Below are 18778 nucleotides of genomic sequence, written 5' to 3'. Positions count from 1 at the left end.
CTGATTCACTTAAGGCCACACCTTGCCATACCCAATTGACGCCCAGGCTTTGGACAGCTGAGGAGCCAGATGTGAACGCCTCCACGTAGGTATCAATGAGCAGAAACATAAGCCATAAACATTCGATTTTTAGCCTATCAAGCAAACAATATGATCCGAAATATTTTGTGGGGTCACAGGAATTTCCCGATCTCAATATGTGGGTGTATAGGGTCACAACAGTCAACGATAATAATGGATCTTTATCATATGGCTATAAGCATTGTGCTGGAGGACATGGGCGGCAGCACGTTCCCAATTATGTCTATGACGCCCTCAATGCAAAACAAAAACAGAGGATCTCTCTCTCTTTCCACACACACACACACACACACACACACACACACACACACACGACACGCGCACACACACGACACGCGCACACACACGACACGCACAATGTTGCTGATCCTTTTGTGTTGCATGGAGGTCTGTCACGAGGGGCAGATGTTGGCGTAATCAACGTTAATGTTCACAGGTATAGTCTGAATCACATTTCACCCAATAAACCTGGCCATCGTTGCACGTATCATATCAATATGGTAATGTGATCGGAGCGGCATTACAGCCATATGGTTTTAGCCGTTGTTCTGAAATGGCAAAGGCCTACTAGCCTGCATATTGACACCATGGTTGATTGAAAGGAGCACCAAGCAAATCCGATCCTTCTCTCTGTGAAATCCACTGAGGAGAGAGAGAGAGAGAGAGAGAGAGAGAGAGAGAGAGAGAGAGAGAGAGAGAGATGGAGAGAGAGGGGGGGGGGGGGGAGAGAGGATGCTGGAGGCTTGGTATCTCTCATGTTGCGCCTTGACTCTTTGAAGGAGAATGTAAACTGATCACACCCAAATCTATCTTTGGGGAAGAAATTCAATTAGGTAATAAATTAAAGATAATTGGCGCAAACCTCGCTGTATAACTTACGAATGCGACTAAAGCCAAATGTGTCTTTTTAAACCAATGAATAATTCAATATTTCCAGTAAGGGGAGCTTTTCATTTATGGAATTAGTAATTCAATATCTATAGCCTAAATAGAATTACAAAATAACACATCCAGATAGTAATGATTTATTAATCTGCTTTTGACGTAAATAAAGTGCTTATATTTTCAGGAATTATTAGCTCCGCAATTTATATATAAAGGTGTTAATATGCGTCGGTGATAAATGCGCATATACTGATGGCTTTGATATAGGCTAATGAAATACAACGGCTAAATCAGTATTTATGCCGCAGATAATTAAAGCATATTATAGGTGTAATAAAAAGATTAATTATGAGGAAAATAACGAGAATGAATTTTTCCTTGTTCGGCTGATGGGATACAATTAAAATGTGGAAAAATAAATGTTATTTAGACCCTATTTTTGAAATAAAGAAAATGCAAGACAACATGCATTTTTTGAAGGGGGAGGGAATGTCTATAACCTATTTTCTACTATTCTAAATCAATTGGGAATAGCTGTGGCCTCGCTGCAGTGTGGGATTTGCCTGCTATATAGCTACACAGCACACTGTAATGCTGTGACAGCATTGTGGGTCCATGATTTTCCGATCCGACCGGGCCAACGGGAGCGTGAGCATGATGGCCAAGTCCAAAGTCACACTCAGCTCTCCTCCAGCGCGCGTCCCCTTGCCGTGAAATCGCGTGGTTAATGTAGGATTTGACGCGCGCTCCCGCGTCACAACAGACCCTCCGGTAGCCTATAATAACAAGCAGAGACTGGCCTTTATTCACATATCACAGCCGTCTATAGGCCCATGATAAAATAAGGACTATAATATCACCTTTAGCACTGATTAATTATGACATGATGCAGGCCTGAAGACTAGGCTAACTGGGGGCTTCTTTTTATTGTTAATTTTGCAATTTCAGATTTTGCAGTTGCAAAAAATACAAATAAAATAAATCTAGTGGAGTAGCGCTTTATTACCCATCCCACCGTGCCCTTTCTGCCCAGTTATCATAATAAAGTGAGGTCACCCGCTTTATAGTATAAATGTTATTAGACTTCCCATTCCAAACGTGAAATAAACGCTGCTATGTCTTTTTTCTGCCTACATGATTCTTCGCTGTAAACGTCGAATAAGATGACCTTAATTTGAGACAAAACACCTCCAAAAATGTATGTGCCACGTATTATCCATTTACTTATTTATTTTCTCAATGTGTTTTATTATGCTCGTCCTGTGCGCTCTCCAAACGTTAAGCCAATATGTGTATGTGTGTGTGGATTTTTATTTCTTTCTTTTTTTTGCATGTCGGCTTCTCCCTGACTGCGGTTTTATTTTAAAATATTAGGCCGAGGTGGGGAGAATTATAAACGACTGTGCTCTTATCTGCTCCCTTCACGTATCCAGGATCACAGAGGCTGATTAAGAAAGAAGTCACAGCCAGCGCTGGATTCATAATGATTTGGAATAATGAATCCTTATCTCCCCTCTGCAGATTATCAGCCTTTCAGCTCGCCATGTTTTGTTACATGGGATAATTTATTGCATCTAATACATCACAATGAATCTGATGGGGGAAAGTGATGGCCAATGTTAGGAGAGGCTGCTTTTTTTTTTATCCCGGGGCAATGAAATGCCTTTACGATTTTTAATTGGTAAAATATAAGGGAGATCTGATAAAAAAAAAAAAAAAAAAAGCATACAGAGGTATAATCTTGCCTGCTAGTGTTCCAGCAGCACTCTGCACTATAATTAGTGTGTCAATTCCAACCTGAAATTAACAGCATCGACCTGCCATCTCTGCTTACGCCCGGTGGAGTCAGCCAGATCCTAATTTCGCATGATTTATTTTTCACCAAGAAGAGATAATTAATCATAAACACAGAAAACAGTGCAGCAAAGTGGAGATAACCAAATATTTGCATCTAAAAAGATTCGATGAGGCTAATTCGTTTCCTCACACACACACACACACACACACACACACACACACACACAAGAGCACGCTCTCTCGCTCACACACACACACACACACACACACACACACACACACACACACACACACACACACACACACACACACCTGATCTGCTGCAGTCCTCACGACTACCTCCAAGATTTTTAATTTCCCATGATTAATCAGAGGCTGGTGACGTATCATTAATCACTATAAGATGGGAGAAGGGAGGCGAGTGGTCCTGCGTAAACAGACCAGCCTACAGTGTGGGAACTGTGGGTGTAGCATCATGTGCATGCGGCTGCCATTGTTGTTGGGAAGCATGCCATCTTTCTCTTTTTCTTTTTTCTCGAAAGGGGGTATAGAGGTGGGAGGGGTAGCCTGGTGGAATAGACTGAACTGCGTGGACAAAACGAATATGCACAATATGGATGAGGAGCAGGTTATTATTATTATTATTATTATTATTATTATTATTATTATATTATTATTATTATTATTATAAACACAGCAACAACAACAACAATAATAACAATACTACACTAAAACAACGTAATATAATAACAACAACAACAACAACAACAACAACAACAATAATAATAATAATAATAATAATGATGATGATGATGATGGTGATGATGATGAGAATCAGGCTTTGTTTGGAAGTCATCAGCTGGCACGGTGCCCATGCGTTTCTGAATTTCTGGATGGCGCTCTGTTTAAACTTGGGCAGCATGCTCACCGTGCCAGGATAAATTTGCATTTTATTTGCAGCTGTAATTAGCTGATCACCATCTCCCCCCCCCGCCTCTCCCCCTCTGCCCATCTTTATTCTCATTATGATTTGGTATTTTCGCCGGGTCTTTCACCGCCTCTCCTCAATCCCTCATTTTCCAATGTCCTGGCAGAGCCACCAGATGTTTATCGGTTATACCCAGGGACCCTGCCATGTCAAACAAACCGGGGATGGACACTTATGGGCGGCTGGGCATCCAGCCCCCCCCCCCCCCCCCCCCCATCCCTGGCTGAGCAGAATAATCCTGCACTGGACTGGAGGATGTGAGGTTTCATATAAAAAGAAAAACAAGCAGATCACGTTGGTTCGTCGCTTCAAAGGGGGATTCAAAATAGCCCAATTTAATTCAGCAAAAAGCAAAATCTTCATCTTGTGTCTGTTTTGAAATAGGCCATAGGGGTTGACGGCAGGGTGATGGTGCTCTGGCCCAGTCAGATAGAGATGCAGTGGAGACGAGCTAATGAGATGCAGGGCTGGGGACAAACATCCATGCAGTCAGGCAGGAGTCTTCCCCAGAGAGAGAGCGGCACAATGCGACCTGCCTTTGATCTGCGGGGGAATGTAGCTATAGAGTCTCTCTTTAATGAGCAGTCGTTTATTAAAAACACACACACTCAGTTTAACCTCATCATCGAAAATATGGCTTCGCCTCGACCCCCCACACTGAAGCAAGCCATCTCCAAGAGGACGCTGCACATATCTCCATGTAGATCACCTGTGTTGCAACAATCACAACAATGCGTTAGAGGGCCCATGATATACAAATATTTATCCACTGATAAGGAACCGCCACGATAGCAGATAACCTCCTATTCCACCGCGTCAGGAGGAGCCTTTGTCTGCGGGCTACAGTCTCAGCAATTACACATCTCCCTTCCCTTCCTCCTTTGACTATAGCCTATAAACTTCTCCCTTGCTTTAATTCGTTAAAGCGTTATTATGGAGACTCCCTAAGCCGCTTTAGTCAATGGCTGTTTGTGGAGTCTGCACAAGAAAGAAAGCAGAGGAGGGGGCGAGAGGAGGAGGAGGGGGAGGAGGAGGAGGGGGAATGAATGAAAGACGGGCTTGATTTTCTTCGCAGTCCACGGAACAAATAGCTAACATTTAACGTTTACACCCCGCTTGGCGACTCACTGGCGCTCCGGGGCCGAGCCGAGCCGGGCTAAAGTGTCCCGAAAGCCTTTGGAGGGGTGTAAGTCCCCGGCTATCGGGTTCTCCAGATCCCCTTTAAATGACTGTCAAAGAGGCAAATATCAAATTGCATGAGGTCAAGCCAGTTTGGATTTTAGCTATTCTCTCTCCCTCTCTCTGCTTCACCGCTCCCCTCCCTGCCTGTATACCAGTATCCTAATGTGTTACAATGGAGTCGGACACTCCATCTCAGTATGGGTCCAATTATGATCTTATGTAATAACTTATTACAAAAACAAAACAATAAAGCAACAAGTAAATATTACCACAAATTGGAGGCAAAGGTGCAATGAGCATGCATGGTTGACTTCATGATTAGCTTATATTTTGGTATCCTGCACAATGACAAAATAATAGCCTATATCTTCGCAGTCACTTATTCTCCATAGTCGATATGCAGTTTCGCTATTTGTGGGCAAAAAAACAAAACAAAAAATCTGTTAGATGCAGGGACTTATTTTCGGTGAATCCATGTTTCAGACTGACATATAGCCTACATATTTTGGAGGTAAAAATAAGTAGCCTATAGTAGCCTAGCATCAATATCATCATGTAAGAGAATAAAGTATAGTGCTTTTATTTACTGGTGGTTACACATTATAAATAAATAGTTGTGTTACTATAGAAGGTTAGTAAAAGGTGTTTCGTCATAAATATCAGATTGAAGATTTCGCAGGGGTGTGATGGAACAACGAAAGGTAACGAATGGTGCAACGGAAGAGATGCCCTAAAATAAACCATTCTGAAATGAGTCAAGTGCACATTAGTCTATTTATATCAAACACTTCAGAGACCATGTGGAATATAACAAGTCAGACCAAGAGAGGAGGATTTACCACTTCCCACTTGATAGGCTATATTTTGTACATGTGTAGGCTAAAATAAGATAGTGGAGATATGCAACTAAACCTGATCAATTGTGTGCATATAGCAAGGGATGTGCTCGTTTGGGACAACACACATTATGTTGGATTTTAGCATAACCGCCATATAGGCAAAAATCATTATTAGAAAAAGCATTAATTTGCACGTTTTCCTTAAAAGACAATCATCATAACAGATTGGGTATATGGCAACTTCCATAATGCCTATAAGTTCTATATAACTATTCATACTATCACTATGATCAAAAGTGATTTTATGGGGGACACGGTGTTGGAAATGACACGTCCTTTTTAACAGTGATCTGCACAAGGCCTGTTGTCATTAATCTTCACCAGGCTAATTAAATTAATCCATGGCCTCCTGGCATTGGAATATAACGACTCAATGCAGTAAATCCGCTGCAAAAGAACCGATTTGTACCGAAAGAGTAGGCTACCCTCTTCAATAGCTTACAAAAGCTCCTGGCCTAAATATTTTTTTTGGTAAAATGGTCGTTTGCACCTTTTGGGTTTCAGAGTAATTTTGTAACGGCTATGCAAAAAAAAGAGAGGGAAAAATGGAGGGCGGTTTGTGAGCTGTGGTTTTGATTGACAGACCGTCCGCGAGATCATGTTTAATCCGTGCCTCTCTCGAGCCTGCTCAGAACTCATTTCTGCACCAAGAGATGGGGGACTCAGATGGTTGCCGGGGCAACGCCGATAGCGCTAAGCCATTTCCATTTTCCGCGAAGGGGGAGAAACATCTGCAACAGAGGTCACCGCAAAGTCATCCGCACACACAGCGCTGCTGCCTGTATGTATGGGACACGTTACTCAGAAGGGAATGTATTAGCCTACTCGTTACTCCGTTATCAAAAGTCATGTGACGCATTGGGTTTTTTTTTTTTTTACATCATGGAAGCAGTAATTCGTTAATCGTTACACTAACCTACTACTCGTTACATTAATATTTCCGTTGCACATTTGCTCTCTTATCATTAAACATTGCGATAATTCAGTTACCTCCTCTGCAAATAAGCATGAGCTGAATAGATTTTAAGTCACTTTTCTGGACAACTTTTCTGTCATAACAACTAGTTGAAAGAGAAGAAATCTTTTTTGGATTTATTTAGTTATTAATTTATTAATTTATTTGTGCTAATTCAGCTTCAGTAGGCCTATGACACTTCACAAAAAGGAACGTATTTCCAAGTCCTTGTATCTAACATTTCACATCTTTTAGACATAGCATATGACTAAAACTGTGACTAGTGGTAATGACAAATACAGCCTATCAATGTGATACACTTCACCAAAAACCATATGGCAACATTGGCCCTGAATGCTGTCATTTATTTTTTAAATGTACAGTTTCCAAATAAATTCTTTGCCATTTTACTAAATTTTTGCTCTCCACATAGGCCTAATGAGAAAAATAACGAACAGATCAAAAGCACACACACTTATAGGAGATAAAGCATGGGAGCTGCCACACCTTGCCATGCTTGCTGCCCGTGACTTTCTTCCATCATGCCTCCACCTCGTTCCCTTTCTGTCTCTTCAGAGAGCACGGTGCACAGCATCAGCACCCGCCCGCTGATGTCCCCAAGAAGGAAGGGGGGAGATGAACCGGCCTTTCTGATCAAAGAGTATATAAAGCTCAAGGCTGGCCTTATAGGCAGGTAGGTTGCCTTTATTCTGAGAGCCCCCCAACCCAACCCCCCCCCCCCCCACACACACACACACACACACCTTCTTCCCTAATAGAGCTGCAGAGAAATGCCTTCACTTTCAATCAGGGCGCACCAACCTGACATCATTCTTTTTGGCATTTTAAATCGACTGTCTGTTTCACCTCCGTGTGGAAAAACGCACCCGGAGGTGCCACTTGCTTATATAGAGCGGAAAGCATAATGCATGCTGGCAGGCTGTTAATGCAGCGCCTGTTCGTTTTAATTCAGTATGTCTACAGTGATCGATGAGGTCAAGGGCAGTATTCAAATAAGAAGCGCACAGGGCCTCCCGGTGGCACACCTGGTAGAGCGCGTACCACTTTGCGTGGCCGACCCGGGTTCGAATCTGACCCATGGACCCTTGCCCCATGATCCCCTCTCCCCACCCTCCCTGTCTATACTGTCCCATCCAATAGGACGAATCAGCGTGACATCACAACAACAACAACAACAAACTGCAGCAGTATATGGTAGTATATGAAATAAAGCTCAAAATCTGTACCTAACAAACATAGCTTATATATTTGGACTTTGTGAGTGTTAGCAGAAGTAGCTCAAGGGTCTGATGTATAGTGTTAAAGTTGTGTGAAAGGCCACAGTTTTAAAATGTGTGGATTTAGTAAGAGTGACACACTCAAGGCTGGCTCCATAGGGTCCCATTATAAAGGCTGAAAAAAGCACAACATGTAAACTGTGATTTCTCAAACAGTACAAAATATCAATTAAAGCTGAATAAGGCGATAGAGTCCTAAAAGAGGTCACTCGTTTAAAGTTTAAACGGAGTGTCTAGCTTAAAGTATGAAGGAGTAGTTACTAGGGATGTCACAATATATCGTCCCACGATATATCGCGATATCAAAATGTGACAATATGTATCGTTGAGATGAAATCTCATATCGCGAGAAAAAGAAGCTGAACATGGTGGCACTGATCTGCATCTGATTGCATGCTCGCTCTCCTTTTCATTGCTTTGTTTGAACAGACGAGGGACGTTACAGACACGGAGGATGAACATGGTGAATTTACTCAAATTAGCGTGGAGGATGCCCCCTCAACTTACAAATCAATCAGCAAAAAATATTGTTAAAATATCGTATCGTGTCGTTATCGTGAACCCAATATCGTGTATCGTATCGTATCGTGAACTGAGTGTATCGTGACACTAGTAGTTACAGTTCAAAGAGGGCATGGTTTCACATTGAAATGCTGTTTAAAATGAACATAAGTTGCCCCCAGAAGCTGTGGAAGCCGTTTGTTTAGCAACATCCTGATCCCTGTATGAAGAACGCACCATAAACTACAGACATCAAAGTCCCTCTGCTCCTCTTCTCTCAGTCAACAGTAGCATACCTGTCAGAACATAGCCCCGCCCCCTCCTCAGTCCTGCTCTCCTATTATCTCCACAGCTCTATATTCCACTGCAGTGAATCCCCATGGGCTGCCTTCCACTGAGTTTATTTGGTCTGTGTCTATAAGATAAAGAACAAAGTTAGACGAAGGACAACAATGTGGCGGAGTGTGATCAGGAGGAATAATTATAATAAGGCTAATAAGGCCAGCACATTGTTGAAGCAAGTTTGCATGTCGCTATATATATATATATATATATATATATATATATATATATATATATATATATATATATATATATATATAAAGAAAAAAACATTGCATGGATGCAACTGGGACGTATCCTCAGTGATGTACCCTGGGGTCATAGGATGTTTCGGGTCTCGCAACATCATACACCCTCGCCCAGGTGACCCAGCCGCGGCTGGCCAAGCCCCAACTTACGTCCCAGTAGCTACCCACGGTCAGCCCTCTAGGAAGGGTCGAAGGTGGTCACGTGGTCAGGGCCACTCAATCCGCTGCTCCGGAACTACTCTGCCGGGACCGGGGTGGGGGGGTGGGGGGGGGGCTCTGGTACGTAGAGGGACCGGGCTCTGTGGGTTGCCACCCGGCCGGGCTCCTCCCTCGTCTCACCAGGTCTAGGACCTGTGCACTGCACCAGACTCCCCCGCTCCAAACATCTCATTCCGACGTGATATATATATATATCATATATATATGTATATATATATATATGTGGCTTAATTTAAGTAGGCGACATGCAAACCTCCTTCAATAATGTGCAGCCCAATCTGACCTGGGGTGTGTGGGCATGCATTAAAGATACACGCACACACCATGTCAACTTTGTTATTACTATATTACATATTTGACAACGAATGCTGTAATTGCAGAGGATGCTTCAGGCCCAAAGTATTCCAACTGCCCCCCTTTCACATGACAGTGTGCTTTTGAAAGGCTGAAGAACTGATGAAGGAAAGGGACAGCCACAGGAGGAGAGATAGAGCAGTAGCTCACAGGCCAAATACAGACTGATGCAGTCAACATATCTGATGGAAGGTCACAGTGTTTCAAGAGTGGAGCCTACATTAACGATCGTTCAAGGAAAAGAGGCCTCTGCAGTTGGAACTTTCAGAGGAACTTTTAAGAAGAGGGTCCCTAATCTCATAGGCTGGCAGTGACCTCACAGAAAGCTGTAAAGTAAAAAAAAAAATAAGAATCAAAATGTACATTAATTTGAATAGAGCAACATATGTTGTGCTGTGAGAAATAAAGTTGTCCAATTCACATTTTGGGAAAGCTGCATCATCGGTTAATGTTTAGCTCAGAAATATCAAGGCATTGACATAATAGAGCTGAACAGTCACGTGATGTCTCCTGCCCCGGAAGAGAATAAAGACGGGGGAAGGAGGGGGGGGGGGGGGGTGTTTCAGTATGTCACGGGTTGGCTTGGTTCCAGCCTTAAAACTCATTATACAGTATAAGGATTTTTCTAAATGTCTATGGAGAAAATGAATGGGGAACTCTCTTCCGGGGCAAGAGACGTCACGTGACTGTTCAGCTCTATATAATTCTGTAATGCTTAGCCATTAATATGCTAAAGGGAAAAGACTGAAGTCTGCAAAAGACTATGGCCATGTTTTCCTTTCAATCCTTTGTGAAACCTAACAAATCATTTCTAGATGTCTATACAAACGATAACATTTGGGACAATTTAAGCAATTCCAACACATTAATTTGTACAACAAAATGGTTTTGAGCAACTGCAAAACCTAGACTACTACAAGTTATTATACAATGTCAAGGTCTAACAAAGTAAACATCTCTCAATGTGTTATCTTTTGTTTTTGTCCACCAAAGCCCACAGGATTATTCATGATAAAAGGTATGGGCTAAACATGATAGTGATAGGCTTGACAATATTTGGTTTTTAAATTTTATTCACATCCATTTATATTTAGAATATTTTTCCATAACAGTAACAGTATGCACGCCTCTCCAGATCCTAATCTGGAGCATAATAGGAGACCTCTCTGAAGCCAATTGGAAGGCATTACACATAGCAGGCGGAGCTTAATAAGATCATCAGGAGCCACTGAGATGATAGATAATCGGATAAATAATTCCAAGAGCACTGATAAAAGTGCTGAAGGAATATTTCCCTCCAAACTCCATGACTCAGTTCAGACGCATGCTAGAACCCGTATAATAAGTCAAAATGGATGGTTAAATCTGTTAACATCCCTGTTTGTATAAATGTACTTATTCTAATGGTTGGAATATACCATTGAGCCAGCAGTGGGTTGGGGCAGACCAAAGATGGCCTTTACTCATTAGACTCTATAATCTTATCTACTTCTCTTCCTTCAAAAACATATCCGTCGCATATTAACATCAAGGAAAATAGATAACATTATTGTTAGATCGCACTGATCTGACTGAGTATTTGTTTCAGCAAAAACAACAGGTGTCAGATGAAAACACTATTACGTTTGATGATGGAGAAAGGCTGTTGTTTTTTGACTGAAGTGTACAATAGGGATTTGACTGAAGCATTAACTTTTAACCTCAATAAGGGGTCCTGTGGCATGTGGAGTTAGCCTCTTAATGACAAAGTCCTTATAACACAGTTGGCTATAACAGTGCTTCTCAAACCTTTTCACATCAAGGACCCCCAAACGGACACAAATTAGAGCGTGGACTCCAATTTGAGAAGATTAAAGGAACACTCTGCCCATTTTCAACCAGCTTTGTATCATTAGAACATCAGTAGTATATCAGAAAACTGTAAACTGTTTTGAAGTCTGTCATTTAATTTGACAGTTATTGAGTGTTAAAGTGTGGACCAGTGACATCACTGGTCCACACTAACTCAAATTAATAACTCATTAACTCAAATCAACTCTCAATAACTGTCAAACTAGATGAATGATGACTAGTTTGACAGTTATTGAGAGTTGATTTGAGTTAATGACTGAGTTATTAATTTGAGTTAGTGTGGATCAGTGATGTCACTGGTCCACACTTTAACACTCAATAACTGTCAAATGAAATGACAGACTTCAAAACCGTTTACAGTTTTCTGATATACTACTGATGTTCTAATGATACAAATCTGGTTGAAAATGGGCGGAGTGTTCCTTTAATTGATTATGACCCTTTTTTGGGACCCCCTGGAACCCCCTCAAGGACCCCTAGGGATCCCCGCACCTCAGTTTGAGAGGCACTGGTCTATAAAGCAACGCATCAACGGTTCAGGTATGAAACAGAGAATTACATAAAAGGATGAATGTCCATCATGCCTCAGGTAACGGGGACATAAGGTAAGTGTGAACTGTATGTGAACTATTGTTCCGATTGCTCTGTTCCCTCCACATGTGACACACATACATTAGCCCGACACACAAGCTTAACAGATTTGGCCCATGGCCTCCTAACATCAACTACTATGAGGGTGAGATGAGAAGCAAATGTTCTTGCCATAATAGCCGTTTTCAGTACCTAGCTCATGTGGAAAGCATTCCTTATCAATTCCTCCAGCACACAATGGCAAAGTGCTACCGTCTGCATGCATGGGCCAACGTCGGTCTTTGAGGAAACGCAAACAGATCCCAAAAATAAAAGCCCACCATTTTCCTTTGATTGGTCTTATCATAATACCAAACATCTCAGACTGTTCAGGCCCGTCATTAGTCTCCCAGAGCAGAGTGGAGGGATATCAGTCAGAACCCGAAAGTATAAAAGGGCTATGAGGGCTATCGGGGGAGAGGAGGTGATGTCATGCGAGTACGGCACTGTATTCAGACAGTGAATGAGAGATGGGACAATTTAGATATACTCAAATAGCCCCAGCAAATCTGCAACAAAGGCAGGCCATCTCTTTTTGTATTCAGGCCTGTCAACATCTCTGCTCCAGATTAGGACGGGTGAAGCAAGAGAGAGGGAAGCCCCACAGGCATCTGCCACTCATCTGATGCACATCAGTTTGATGCTGCTTTTTTTTTTTTACTCCTTAATACTTGATTGTATTATCTGGGGCGTGATAAAAAAATAAGTCGCTGTTTCTGCCCGGAGCTCCAAAATGTCACTCAGAGAGAAGCCGGAGTGAAGATATGCTAAAAGGCTTTCTCTGCTTCTGGCACAGACAAGGAGATACAGAGTAGATTATGCTTTATTAGCTGTTCATGGAGACTTAATTGTGAGATCAAAGTTAACAATGTTCCGTCAGTGCGACAGAGACGATTTCACTATAGGGGTGAGAAATATCAGTGCAATAATAGTTTGAGCGTGTTTCTAATGTTTTGGACAAAATCAGAGGGGATATTTGGCCATGTGCGCTACCATTTCTACTGCAAAAAAACAATTCAAAATATTGCTTCAATGACAGTTAACTTCCAAATGAATCTGGTCAGAAATATAACAGCTCACATTAAAGAGAGTATTGGGTTTTGAAAATGTATAAACACTAGTTCCAGGGAGTTCTATATAATAATTCTATATAGAACACCAATTTCTATTACGAAAGCTAAGTGCATATAGCATAATATTCACACAAATATGAGGAAACATAAACAGACCAGTGATTTATGGTTGTTAGTAGAGATATAATGTAGAGCATGTGTTTGTAGATTTTTTTCCCCCTCTAAGGTTTCGTGCCAGTCTCAGATCCACATGCCCCGCGCTGCCAGTCAGTCAGATAGATGTCCACTCTGCAGAAAGCCAGCACTCAAGTTACACAACGGATAGGATTTCCACCAGAGTACGTCAAACAGACTTCCTCCACTCTATTACCCACAAACCCCCTAAAGTCAGTCCACATATTACAACTACAAGGCTGGCTTTAGAGTCGGTCCACATATTGCAACTACAAGGCTGGGTTTAGAGTCAGTCCACATATTACAAGTACAAGGCTGGCTTTAGAGTCAGTCCACATATTACAACTACAAGGCTGGCTTTAGAGTCAGTCCACATATTACAACTACAAGGCTGGCTTTAGAGTCAGTCCACATATTACAACTACAAGGCTGGCTTTAGAGTCAGTCCACATATTACAACTACAAGGCTTTAGAGTCGGTCCACATATTACAACTACAAGGCTGGCTTTAGAGTCAGTCCACATATTACAACTACAAGGCTGGCTTTAGAGTCAGTCCACATATTACAACTACAAGGCTGGCTTTAGAGTCAGTCCACATATTACAACTACAAGGCTGGCTTTAAAGTCAGTCCACATACAACTACAAGGCTGGCTTTAGAGTCAGTCCACATACAACTACAAGGCTGGCTTTAGAGTCAGTCCACATATTACAACTACAAGGCTGGCCTTAGAGTCAGTCCACATATCACAACTACAAGGCTGGCTTTAGAGTCAGTCCACATATTACAACTACAAGGCTGGCTTTAGAGTCAGTCCACATATTACAACTACAAGGCTTTAGAGTCAGTCCACATATCACAACTACAAGGCTGGCTTTAGAGTCAGTCCACATATTACAACTACAAGGCTTGTTTTAGAGTCAGTCCACATACAACTACAAGGCTGGCTTTAGAGTCAGTCCACATATTACAACTACAAGGCTGGTTTTAGAGTCAGTCCACATATCACAACTACAAGGCTGGTTTTAGAGTCAGTCCACATATCACAACTACAAGGCTGGCTTTAGAGTCAGTCCACATATCACAACTACAAGGCTGGTTTTAGAGTCAGTCCACATATTACAACTACAAGGCTGGCTTTAGAGTCAGTCCACATATCACAACTACAAGGCTGGTTTTAGAGTCAGTCCACATATTACAACTACAAGGCTGGCTTTAGAGTCAGTCCACATATCACAGCTACAAGGCTGGCTTTAGAGTCAGTCCACATATTACAACTACAAGGCTGGCTTTAGAGTCAGTCCACATATTACAACTACAAGGCTTTAGAGTCAGTCCACATATCACAACTACAAGGCTGGCTTTAGAGTCAGTCCACATATTACAACTACAAGGCTGGCTTTAGAGTCAGTCCACATATTACAACTACAAGGCTTTAGAGTCAGTCCACATATCACAACTACAAGGCTGGCTTTAGAGTCAGTCCACATATTACAACTACAAGGCTGGCTTTAGAGTCAGTCCACATATTACAACTACAAGGCTTTAGAGTCAGTCCACATATCACAACTACAAGGCTGGCTTTAGAGTCAGTCCACATATTACAACTACAAGGCTGGTTTTAGAGTCAGTCCACATACAACTACAAGGCTGGCTTTAGAGTCAGTCCACATATTACAACTACAAGGCTGGTTTTAGAGTCAGTCCACATATCACAACTACAAGGCTGGTTTTAGAGTCAGTCCACATACAACTACAAGGCTGGCTTTAGAGTCAGTCCACATATTACAACTACAAGGCTGGTTTTAGAGTCAGTCCACATATCACAACTACAAGGCTGGCTTTAGAGTCAGTCCACATATCACAACTACAAGGCTGGTTTTAGAGTCAGTCCACATATTACAACTACAAGGCTGGCTTTAGAGTCAGTCCACATATCACAACTACAAGGCTGGTTTTAGAGTCAGTCCACATATTACAACTACAAGGCTGGCTTTAGAGTCAGTCCACATATTACAACTACAAGGCTGGCTTTAAAGTCAGTCCACATACAACTACAAGGCTGGCTTTAGAGTCAGTCCACATACAACTACAAGGCTGGCTTTAGAGTCAGTCCACATATTACAACTACAAGGCTGGCTTTAGAGTCAGTCAGTCCACATATCACAACTACAAGGCTGGCTTTAGAGTCAGTCCACATATTACAACTACAAGGCTGGCTTTAGAGTCAGTCCACATACAACTACAAGGCTGGCTTTAGAGTCAGTCCACATATCACAACTACAAGGCTGGCTTTAGAGTCAGTCCACATATCACAGCTACAAGGCTGGCTTTAGAGTCAGTCCACATATTACAACTACAAGGTTGGCTTTAGAGTCAGTCCACATATTACAACTACAAGGCTGGTTTTAGAGTCAGTCCACATATCACAACTACAAGGCTGGTTTTAGAGTCAGTCCACATATCACAACTACAAGGCTGGTTTTAGAGTCAGTCCACATATCACAACTACAAGGCTGGTTTTAGAGTCAGTCCACATATTACAACCGGGTCATCCCTATGTTCCCACAGACATATGTACCCCCATTTCTAAGAAATGTTCCTCCCATCAAAATTAGGTCCTATGTCCCCACAGTCCTATGTCCCCACAGCCCTATGTCCCCACAGCCCTATGTCCCCACAGTCCTATGTCCCCACAGTCCTATGTCCCCACAGCCCTATGTCCCCACAACCCTATGTTCCCCAGAGGATTTCCCCCCAAATTCAGCGCTATGTTCCCCCATTTCTAAGAAGTTTTCTTCGCATCAAGATTAGGCCATATGTCCCCTTCCCACAGCACAGGTATGGCCATTCCCTAATAATGCACATAACGTGTTGTTGCCCCCCTTAACCCTAATATAACCCCCCCCCCACCCCGAAAAGACCAAAGACCTTTTGAGATACGTGTGCCTGTACAAGGTGCGCTCACACACAGACTATCCCTTGCTCTCTCTTATAGAGACAGTCCGCATGTCTGGGAAACGCCCATAAAATGTTAAACGGCTGGCGCGCGAGTGGGGTAAAACCGCCCATATATCTCATGGGCTGACTCACCAAAAGATGGTGCTGCGGTTCTAGAGCAGAACACAAGACGCCTGCTCAGATGTGCGTTTACTGCGATGGTTAAATCCCCGATCATGTCTGCCTGGGCTGCTGGGCTATCAGCTAAATTCTAACTTTGCTGAATGGATAGAACGGGGTAATTTACCCCACAGACATGCGGACTGTCTTTATATTCCTGACACGTAGCCCCGCCCAACTCTGCAGTACTTAACGAGCGGATTCTGCACTAGCCAACAAGTGTGCGAGAAACCCTGCAGAAAACATATTAAACAAAATATGTAAGTTGACTTCAATACACATTGTACCTAATAGCCAATTATATAATTGTATAACAACAAATATATATTTGGATATAAATTAAACTCAAGTCCATTTTTTCCTAATGTTTATTTCAGACCACACCCCCCTGCTATACCTGTTTGTTCAACTCATTCACCTACTGTAGCTCTGCAAGTCCTGGTCCAGGTGCACATTCTACCTTCAGAGTAGTTGAAGCTGTACTTGCTTGTACGTGCTTGGTCCTCACTTGCTACACGCAGGTTGCAACACTGGTACATCTTTATTTATAAGGCTATTCTTGGCAAGCTTCCACCCTACATCTGCTCTAAGTTCGAACTGATTCAGAGTTCTGTGAATCTCAGATCCATCGCTTGGGTGCGGTTTAGAGTGCCACCTGCGCGGACTGATGTAAGCAGGAGATCTCTTTTTTACTTTGGCCCTTGGTCTTGGAATGACCTTCAAACCCGCCTTAAACTGGCCTCTCTGGTCTCTTTATATAGTTTTAAACAAAAACTAGCCGAGGTCCTTGCCACCTGCTGTTCCTGCTTTGAGGTGTAGCACTCCTCTTCTTGACTTTTTACTAGCTGTCTCTCATGTTGATGAGGCATGCTTTTGATTGTACTGTTTTATTGCATTGGTCTTTTAGATCATTTCTATTTGTCTTAAATTTTCTCCATTTTGAGTTGATGGTGGTCAAATGACAGAAATTTTTGTATGTGTATTTGTACTTGTGCATTTTGTACGACGTGAAACGTGCTTTCGCCTTCTTGGCCAGATCACCCTTGAAAAAGAGACCTCGGTCTCAATGGGTTTTTTATTTTCTGGTTAAATAAAGGTTTGATTGATTGATTGTACCACTTACATACTTGTGCATGCATGTTACAGAAAACACAATTTCCTTTTACAGTAATGTATGTGATTAGATTTTTTTAGGCACAGTGCATTCTAATGAGATGTAAGTACACCAGATTTCAGCTAGTAGCGGATCATCCTGAAGTCACAGTGAGCTTGACTTTTGACCACCAAAATCGAATCAGTTCATCGAGTCCTAGTAGACTTTTGTACCAATTTTGTAGGTGCCGCACCGCTGTTCCGAGTTGGAAAATATTGGCATATCCCTAGACCCGACTCCGCGATTAAGATTACGGCAGAAGTGCAAACAGTCCGTTATGTCCCAGAATCCCCTGTGTGGTTGCCAGGTAACTATGTGATTGACAGGTCAGGTACTAATCTGAGCCGTGTGCAGGAGGCGTGGCAGGCTGCCACCGTTGCCGCGGCGCTGACCCCTCGTCACCCCCGCTGTAGCCGCTCCATCTCGCATGGCTCACTCTCATTTTGTATGTCTTATCTGAGTGACAGCGTCCTGTTTGACACACACACACACACACACACACACACACACACACACACTTTCTCACTCTTTTTTTGTCCCCCCAGCCGCACACCATGCACATACACACATGCAAATACGTACTTATATACACACCTAAAGTCAGCCCAGTGCTTCTGACAGCTCTCCGGGGGTGCGCCTCAGGAGTTGACCCCGTGACCCCGCGAACCCGGAGGTTGGAGGGCGGGGTTAACGGCGGGGCTCTGGAGGGCATCAATAGAGGTGTTGTTTGGAGGTGTGAAGAAGGGGAAGTCTGATACCCACTTACCTCATATTCACCAAGGCAGGCATCTCCCCTCCCTCTCTCTCTTTCTCCCTCTCTCCCGTGTAATTTGAATACAAATGTGACCACTTCCATGCCCGAGAAATTCCAGCAAAGTACAAGTATTAATTGCTTCCCTCAGAATGGTATTCTTGAAATGCCTCTGAAACATCATTTAGTGGATAGGGCTGCGCTTAGGGAGGAACCTCCACTATATTGGCATATTGGTAGCGGATGACACTGACGGCCCGATGTGTGCCTGGGCGG

The sequence above is a fragment of the Poromitra crassiceps genome, assembly GCF_964638095.1.
Source record: "Poromitra crassiceps genome assembly, chromosome: 2".
NCBI lineage: Eukaryota > Metazoa > Chordata > Actinopteri > Beryciformes > Melamphaidae > Poromitra > Poromitra crassiceps.
This window is presented reverse-complemented; position numbering follows the sequence as displayed.